The sequence below is a fragment of the Nycticebus coucang genome, chromosome 8 (genome assembly GCF_027406575.1).
Source record: "Nycticebus coucang isolate mNycCou1 chromosome 8, mNycCou1.pri, whole genome shotgun sequence".
Taxonomy (NCBI): domain Eukaryota; kingdom Metazoa; phylum Chordata; class Mammalia; order Primates; family Lorisidae; genus Nycticebus; species Nycticebus coucang.
In genome coordinates, this window is record NC_069787.1 from 116,250,654 (window position 1) to 116,260,330 (window position 9,677).

Here is a 9,677-nt window from a genome sequence, read left to right on the forward strand (position 1 = left end):
CATCTCCGGCACATGGGACTGGCGCCCTACTACTTGAGCCACAGGCGCCGCCCTGGAGACAGGATTTCACAGGTGATAGGGCCCGGGGTGTCAATATAGAAAATAGCATGGTCCTTTGTTGAAACATTTAATCCTCATCTATCTCACCTGGGGCCAAAATGGGGGAAAGTGATTTCTTTGATGACATTGTCCCCAAGTGCTTAAATCCTCTGTCTCTGCCCTTCCCCACCCCCACAGGGCGAGGAGAAGAGAGCGAGGGTTTTGGAGAGAGAAGATGGGACCCCAACCTGCTGTTTCCTAGTGTTGTGAATTCATTCCGGGACTCTGTTTCCTGGTCTAAAACTAGGGGCAGGACTAGACAGGTGGTTCTTAAGAAGTTTTTTGAGAATCTTGTAATAATATGAACCTTCTCTTCAGAAAAAGAAATCCGCATACTCATATATGCAAAAGAACACATTTTTTCATTTTATTTCTGGGGGTTCACAGGCTCCCTGAAGCCCATTAGGGGATCTTTCCACATTTCTCAAGACGTGGCCTGCCTGTAAATCACAAATGGGTCCCACCTTCCACACGATGAATAGGAGTTTCTAGGAGTGGGACCTATAACTCATGTTTTACAAACACTCTAAATGAATCTTTTCTTTCCTTGAGTTTGAGGATCACTGGCCTGGTCCACAGGCCTGGGGAAGAATCAACTGTGTTAGATATTCTCTGAAGCCATTTTCATGGAACCCTCAGTGGGTGTACAAAGTGCGAGGGGTCACACTGCAATTTTAAGGCACAGCGTAAGGTACTTGCAGCTTGAACTGAATATTTTCTCCCGTGATGTGGAGTCTGTTCCTCCTCCCCACTCCCTGCCAATCCTTCTCTTTAGCACCCTCTGCTCCTACCCCTCAGCTGATCACCGAATCCCCCCCCAGAAGCAGGATCTTTTGTGGTTTGGGCTCCTAGTTTATGACCAGATGTGCTTTTCTGAAACATTTCCTTAATGGCGTAGCTACCTTCATAGCGAGACCTTGCCTGAGAGGCAATCCTGGCTGTCATCTCCACAGACACTTGCTAGGCTTCAGTTTGCTCCCCAAGCCCGATGCCAGCCCTACCCCCACCTCTGCCTCCCTGTCCATCTTCCTTGTCCTGAGCATTGTGGATTCGTGTATACATCATCTTCTCCAAGAGGCCCTCCCCAAAGACCTCCCTCGTGATACCCCCTGCTCCCCACGTGGTTCTCCATCGTGTTACTCTGTCCTACAATCACCACAGAACTTCTTTTCCCTGAATGACCCTGCGTGTTCACTTGTCCCCTTTCCCGTTGCTATCACCCCTCCCTGCCCCACTGAGTTCAGAGGCCTTTCTGCCACATCCACCATTGTTTCCCTGGTGCCTGGGACAATGTCTGGTGCTCGCCTGGTGATCAGTAACAGTGCTGAACAGACGAATGAATAAAAAAGCCAATCTGAGTTTTTAAGCCTCTTTTAATCAGGCTGATGCTCCAGTCCCTCCACCCAGGCCCTCCGCCCAGGGGCCCTGCCTCTGTCGGCCTATTCGACTCTGTACCTCAGTTTCTACATTCATTCATTCACTCATTGAACTGCTACTCAGTTTTTTAAGTGCTGGGGATACAACTTCCACAAAACCAAAAAAATCCCTGCCCTTAAGGAATGCCCGTTCTACAGGAAAAGGAGAGACAAATTTAAAAATAATAATAATAAGTAAGTAAAATACAGTTATTAGAAGGTGATAAGTACAGAAAATGGGCCTGGATGAGGCAAGGAGGAGACCCTGCTGAGAGGGCCTCTCAGAGGCAGAGAAATTACAGAATCTGCCTCACAGGGTTGTGACACGGAGAGCACGCATGTGTAAAGCCTGAAGCATATGACACTTAGCAGTCACACGAGACGTGTTACGTATTGTCACTTACTAATTTTCCATCAGCCCAGTCTCTCAGGCAAGATATCTCTACCTTATCTACGACTCATTATATTTACTTTTCTGGGATTCCATCACCTCAATATATGTTACTTCTATCATCTTTCTTGTCACAGTAATAGCAAAAGCTGACTGCTACCTCTCTCCCGCTTTCTAGAATCACCCTGAATCTGTGAAGACCTTTGGAAGGAGCAGCCCTAACAGGCCCCAGAACTGCAGGTTCCAGAGCAGTGGCCGGTGGTCCTCACTCCATGTTTTGGGCCTGCCCTTGCACTGCCAGAAAGGCACCGTCATTCCTGCCCGGTTCACCCCACCCCTGCCTGGTTCCCTGGGCTGAGCTCCTTACTCCTTACACAATACCGCTCATCACACCCCTGCCTGCCTCCCGCCTTGTCCTTCAACACCCCAGCCCCCCACGGCAGCTCTGAGCACACCACCATGCACACACTGGTGTCCTCTCCAGCCCCCTCCACTCCACTGAGGTTCCAGTGAGCGGGGACTTTCCATTTCCTTTTGTGAGGGAACCCGGCACAGTGTCAGGCGTCAAGCTGGCTCAGTAAATATTTGCTAAATTTTGTTCAAAGAAATAGGGAAGTTAATTACCTTCTGTTCTAAGGTTATTTGCTTCTAAGCAAAGTCAAAAGTTCTTCTTTAAAGTCAGGCAAAATTGACACTATATTTAAATTAAAAAGTTTTCAGCTCGGGCGGCACCTGTGGCTCAGTGAATAGGGCGCCAGCCCCATATACCGAGGGTGGTGGTTCGAACCTGGCCCCGGCCAAACTGCAGCAAAAAATAGCTGGGTGTTGTGGTGGGCACCTGTAAGTCCCAGCTACTTGGGAGGCTGGGGCAAGAGAATCACCTAAGCCCAAGGGCTGGAGGTTGCTGTGAGCTGTGACACCAAGGCACTCTACCAAGGGTGACAAAATGAGACTTTGTCTCTAAAAAAAAAAAAAGACTTTGTCTTCTAGAAGACTGGAAGCTGTGGCTCACATCTATAATCCCAGCACTATGAAAGGCTGAGGCAGGTGGATTGCTTGAGCTCAGGAGTTCTAGACCAACCTGAGCAAGAGTGAGACCCTCATCTCTACTAAAAGTAGAAAAATTACCCCGATGTTATGGTGGGCGCCTATAGTCCCAGCTACTTGGGAGGCTTAGGCAAGAGGATCTCTTGAGCCCGTGAGTTAGAGGTTGCTGTGAGCTATGACACCATGGCACTTTACTGAGGGTGACTCTTTCTCAAAGAAAAAATTCAGCTAGAATGTGCTTCTTAGGGCTAGCTCTCCTAACCACTGACATACAACATGTGGCTTCAAGAATAACTCCAGGATAAACTCCTTTTGCTTATATCAAATGACATGTTGAAAAAAGAAGCCTCTAAGGAGTGAATGCTTCAACTCCCACCCAGTTGTGAAATCATCATGGCCACTTTATAGCTAAGCTGACAGGGGTTAAAAAGTTTTCCCAAGTCATCGAGCTAGTTAGCAGTTAAACCGGTTTACCTTTGCGAGCTCACTTCAGTAGTCTGTGATTCTGTGTGGTTATGGGAGCCGGAGAGGAGGATTTGAACTCAGATCTCCCGCCTGCTAGCTGTATTTTTCCATAGCTACTTCCCCTTCTTTGCTGGGAAGGGGGTCGTTTTTCACTCAGGTGAACAGGTAATGATTCATATGTAGTAACCATGTTCGTCAGAGCTCTTTGATTATCAGTAACAGAAGCCAGGTCAACTACCTTAACCAAAGGGGCATTAATTATGAACTCCAGGCTCAGTGCCTGTGGCTCAAGTGGCTAAGGCGCCAGCCACATACACCTGACCTGGCAGGTAGGAATCCAGCCCGGGCCCGCCAAACAACAATGACGGCTGCAACCAATAAATAGCCGGGCGTTGTGGTGGGTGCCTGTAGTCCCAGCTACTTGGGAGGCAGAGACAGGAGAATTGCTTGAGCCTAGGAATTGGAGGTTGCTATGAGGCTGTGATGCGCAGCACTCTACCCAGGGTGACAGCTTGAGGCTCTGTCTCAAAAAAAAAAAAAAAAAAATTATGAACTCCAGAGGTGGAATGCAGATGGCCGGTGGGTCAAGGAGAAATCCAGATTGTCCTACTCAGGCTACATTATGCACCTCAAAACTCATCCTGTCCCTGTACTTTATTCTTCTTAATGTAGAATAACCATTTCCTCTGCTTCTCAGTTCACATAAAAGAATATGGCTGCCAGTGATTCTAAAATTCACATTTTTCTTGGTTCAAGAGCTCGATCCCAAGTCCAGACTTTGAGGGAAGGGAATTGCCTTGGATAAGCCTGGGCTAGGGGCCCATACCTGTGGAACCTGTGTGAGCACAGCTGCTGGGGAGCCATCTCTGCCACCACATAAACAGAGGGGGGGTCATTCTCAGGAGAAGATGAGTACAGGGCCAGCCAGAGAAGCCAGTAGCTGTCCTTTATTTGAAACTACAATCAGGGCACAGACAGGGAACAGGGTCAAGGCATCTTACACGCACACTCTTGGCTTTCCTCTCACTTTAGGCTGAGCTTAATTCATTCTAAGGTTAAAAATATTAAACCTGAGTTAATCTTTGTGCCATCCCCTTGCTCCTTGAATTTCCCTCTCTGTCTAGTAGATTTAGTTCAATGTCTCACAGCAGCCACATCCCCTGACTCTTCAGGGCTCCTGGGTAATATGTATTCAGTTTTGGTGCATTTGGGGAAAGGGACGTGGAATAGGAGAGGGGAAAATGAAATAGTGTGCGGAGTGGACATGTGCCAGCCACACCCAAGTTGTTGCCGAACTTTACAGCTGACCCGTGGGAAGCTGTTTACTGGTGAGGCTTATATGAGTTAAGTGAGTGGGCCAAGGTCACGGGAGGCTGGTGAGTGAACAGGGCTGGGTTCCTCTGAATCAGGTCTCCCCAACATAGCGCCCACTGTGTTTCCTTATCACGTGTGACTTTTACTGCCTCTCAGTGCCCTTTCCGAGGAAGAATGTTGGCCATATTCAGAGACTTCCTTGGCACTCTGAATAACTTAAAGTCAAGACACTAATCACTTGGGTTCTCCCTCAATTAGATGAAGGATTTTAAGGTTCAGCTGTTGTCTTTCGAATAAGATGTTCCACCAAGATGGCTCTGGTGAATTAAACTTCAATGGCTCAGAATTAAAGTTATGGCGAGTGTGCAACAAACTCGGACTTAACGGTAGCAAAACTGTCAACAAACAAGAGATGTCCACAATTAAAAGTTTGAGAAAAAAAGGAATCTCCTAGATTCAGTAGAGGAGAGAAATAACAAAGTCTATTTTAAGTTCCTTCACCTTTGTCTAATAAAAAGATTTCTCCAACAGGCCTTTGACCTTCTGTTAAAATATGTCCGCCTTTTTGTGGAAAGGTGAGGGGTGGAGCTCTTCCCTCCCGCTTTCATGGCATTTGAAGTTCAGCCCAGTGAGGTTCCCATCAATCAGTTGGGAGCTGAAGATGCTGTGAGGGCAAGAAGGAGGGTAGTTGAGTCGGAGATGATTTTTAGGCACCACTTTCCAGGGATCCCTGGTGACAGATGAGTGTTATTTTATGGTTGAGTTCTGAATAAAAAAAAAAAAAAATCCCACTGTACACTTGTTTGGTCATTTCTTTATGACTTTTAAATACTCTCAGAGAGTTAGCCTAAAGCATAAATAAGAGACAATGTGAGCATTCTCCAGTTAATCATTCCAAGTCAGTGAGTTAATACTCCACCCAGACCTCATGGCTTCACCACTCTCAGTCAGACTGGGTTTTGTGGCTGTCACAACTCCAACATGACAAATTTCCAACTGATACTAAATGAACTGAAAACTCAAGTTACTGTTGACTTTGCCCTAGGGAATTTTGCCAAGAACAGCCTTGCAGCAGTGGAAAGTTGAGACCTGGTTGTGTGTGTGTGTGTGTGTGTGTGTGTGAGAGAGAGAGACAGAGAGAGACATGGACACATGACAGATTTGAATTGGCTACAGGCCAGCTTCTGGCCAAAGTAGATGGTAGACCTTCCTTCCCCCTCCCTGTTTACAATCTCTAAATGGCATTGATGTAGGAGAACTGAAGTCAGAATAAGCACCAGCTAGCATCGAATGCAAACACCAGGCCTCAGGTTTCCTCCCCAGAAAGGGAGTTGAGATTCTAATGAGCTGAATCACCCAGTGACAACTCCCCTCATTGTGTTAAGTTATAAAAACATAGCTGCTTACTATGGAAACCCTGATGGCAAATCCATTCCCCACTTTTAGGATAAACCGTTAGTCTGGCCTGTTTCAAATGACTGAAAGATTCTCCAGGGTTATGATTTTTCAATAATGCTTTCGTGGCAATGTGGAAATTACTTTTACAGACCTAGAAGGTGAGGAAAACTTGAGCAAGATTTATAAGGGACTGAAATACCAAACTGAAATGTAAAAACTATCTGCAGTATTTATAATGCGTTTATTCCTCACCCAATGAGCTTCTCTGGTGAGACCGTTCAGGATCACCATCCCTAAGAGTAACTGAGTCAGGAGCCTGAGGTAGGTGGGTGTGGAGCCCAAGATGTGAATCCCTCTGCTGCCTTGAATCTTCTTTAGCAGGTGCAAGTCTTGGCAGTTTTTATTCCCCCTCCTGAGATCAGGGGAGAAAGAATGATTGCAGGGCCTCGTCCAGCCAGACCTCCTCCTCCTCCAATTTCTTGATTGCCTCCTCCATGGTCCCGGGGTCTTCTGTGATGACATTTTTAAGAATGAGAGTCCCAGAAACATAGTCACATCTAGGTTTGACATCAGGCTTGTGTGAGTTCCTGTCTCATCTCTTCCCTTCCCTTCCCTTCACCTTCTTCTCCTCTCTTCTTTTTTAAATGAAGGAAGGACCTAAACTAGTGGAAGGTATTTTAAATTCCCTCTAGAACCACACATGTGACATTTTGCAGGGATTTCTTCTAGCTCTTCACAATACATTAAAGACAAAAGGGTAAGTGCAGGGAATTCTTACAGGAAAATATTCCCATAAAAGGATGGAGATCTCTGGAAAATCCCTTTTTATTTGTTGTCTGACTAGGATGTGGAACAGAGTTTTCCTCTCATTTTCATTCTTCAGTCAGAGCCTCTAATCAACATGAGGATCATTCATTCAGCAAATATTTCCTGAGTAACCACTGCGTGCCAGGCTGAGGGCTTCACATGTGTGTCTCCCTGAATTCTCACAGCAGCCTTTTGAAGCAGGCACTATCTCAGCCATCATCATCCAGCTGGTAATGCTGTGTGAGCTGAAGTGACTTTCTCAAGGCTTCAGGACTTGTCCACACGGCTAGGATTTTAATTCAGGCAGTCTGGACCCAGAATCCACTCTCTCCACACCATACCATGTTCCCTCCAACCTAGGGGGCTTGGTCTGATGAGAGCAAGTATTACCACAAGTGTTAATACCATTATAGGTAAAATACACCTAGCACTCAGATAGTGTTTTCTAAATAGCATTCTCCAGTGAAAGGATCTAGGGCCCTTTGGAGAAATGGCTGATTCCAGGGGCAAAGCAAGAAAAATTTAAGATGATTCTGGAATATTTGGCACCAGTGTTCTTTTATGAGATGGTCAGCCTGGTGAGGCCACAGGAGGAGACACAGCAGAAGCTCAGGAAAAGAAAGTTTATTATACTCACAGGTCCTGGAGACAGGAGACACAGCGCACCGCAAAAGACAACAGGGGACGTGCCAGGGGAGTCAGGAGGCCACGGAGTAGGAGAGTGAGGGGAGCATAGGGCACAGCCTTTATTGGGGTTTCCATGGGAAAAGCTGGGCAAGGGGAAATAATTAGGATTGGTTAGTTTGAATAATTTCAATAAGCTTTAAGCTACAGAGGTGTCCCCCAGTTGCCTGGTTCTTGCACTTGGGAAGAGTAAAGTAGAGATGTGTCTCTTGGGGTGTCCAAGCCAGAGAGAGGAGGTAAAGCTATGAACTGGTTCCTTTGGCTGCCTCTGAAGAACTGGCTGGGGATGGAGTAGGGATTTCAGTCTCTCCCCAGTTCTACTGGAAAGTCACTCGTGTCATAGGCAGGATTTATTTCCTTGTGTTTTAGGATTCGTGCTTTTTCACAGTCATCAAGAGAGCAAGAGGAGAATCTGCTAGCAAGACAGAGCCTGACACCTTGTGATATAATCACAGGTGCAATGTCCCGTGTCCCATGACATTTATCTTCTTCTGGTGATTAGGAGCAAGTCAGAGGTCCCACCCACTCTCAACAAGTCCCTTCCAGGAGGCAGGGACTCTGGGGGCCTGACGAAGTCCAAACACTGATGCTGTGTTCTTGTGGCATCCTCTCCTGTGGGTCACGACACCCAGTGATCTCACTACTGCTGATATCAACTTGAATCGCTCAATGAAGGTGGCATCCACCAGCCTTCTCCAGCGCAAAGTTCTTTTCCCCCTTTGTAAATAGTATTTTGTAGGGAGATATTTTGAGACAATATCAGTGTTGCATTTTCATTAATTACTTAATATCCCTGTGAATTCATGAATTCCTTTTTTGTCCAATGAGTTATAATCCATTACTGAAGTGCCAGTTCCCCCAGATTTGGACTGTAAAAGCCTTTTAAAGCAGGCTCGTGTGTACTGTTAACAGGGACCCATCATTCTCCGGCCTCTTTCTTACTTTCTGATGGTATTATTTATATATTTTATTTTATGTATATTATGATCTTTTCTCATCTTAAAAACCTTGATGCAGCCTCATGGAAACCCCAGCTAAACTGTGCTCAAAGTCTAGACCACAGGAACTGTAAGATAGTAATGGTATGTTTCTGTTGTAAGCTGCTAAATGTGTGATGATTTATACATACATATTATAGAAATATAGTCATTTCTAGAATATTCTTGCCAAAGATGCCTGCAGTGTTCAGTTGTGTCAAGATGATGAAAGTAAGGAGAGACTGAGGAAATACATTAGACTGAAGCAGACTAAGAACATGAAACAGCTAGATGTGAGATATGGTCTTGATTGAATTCTGGGCCAGACAGGAGAACATTGCTATTAAGAAGATTATTGGGGGTGGCACCCGTGGCTCAAGGAGTAGGGCGCCAGCCCCATATCCCAGAGGTGGTGGGTTCAAACCTGGTCCCGGCCAAAAAAAAAAAAAAACAACCTAACAAATGCAATCAGTGTAACCTGGTTTCTTGTAACCTCAATGAATCCCCAACAATAAAAAAAAAAAAAAAAAAAAAAGAAAGAAAGAAAAGAATATACTTCTTAAAAAAAAAGAAGAAGAAGAAGATTATTGGAATAGTTGGTAAAATTTAAATACAGACTTTGAGTTAGCTAATTCCATTATATAAATGTTGAATTTCCTGATTTTGATTATCATGACATGGTTATATAGCAAATAATAAAGTGAATATGAAGAAATGTTCATTTGTGAATCTGGCTTAAAAAAAAACCTATTGGTATTATGCTTACAACTTTTCAGAAAGTTTGAAATTATTTCAACTTAAAAAATGAAAATTAAGGGCGGCGCCTGTGGCTCAGTCGGTGAGGCGCCGGCCCCATATACCGAGGGTGGCGGGTTCAAACCCGGCCCCGGCCAAACTGCAACCAAAAAAATAGCCGGGCGTTGTGGTGGGTGCCTGTAGTCCCAGCTACTCAGGAGGCTGAGGCAGGAGGATACGGTGGGCCCAGGAGTTTGAGGTTGCTGTCAGCTAGGCTAGCAAGGCACTCTAGCCTGGGGCAACAAAGTAAGACTCTGTCTCAAAAAACAAATTGTATTGGAAATA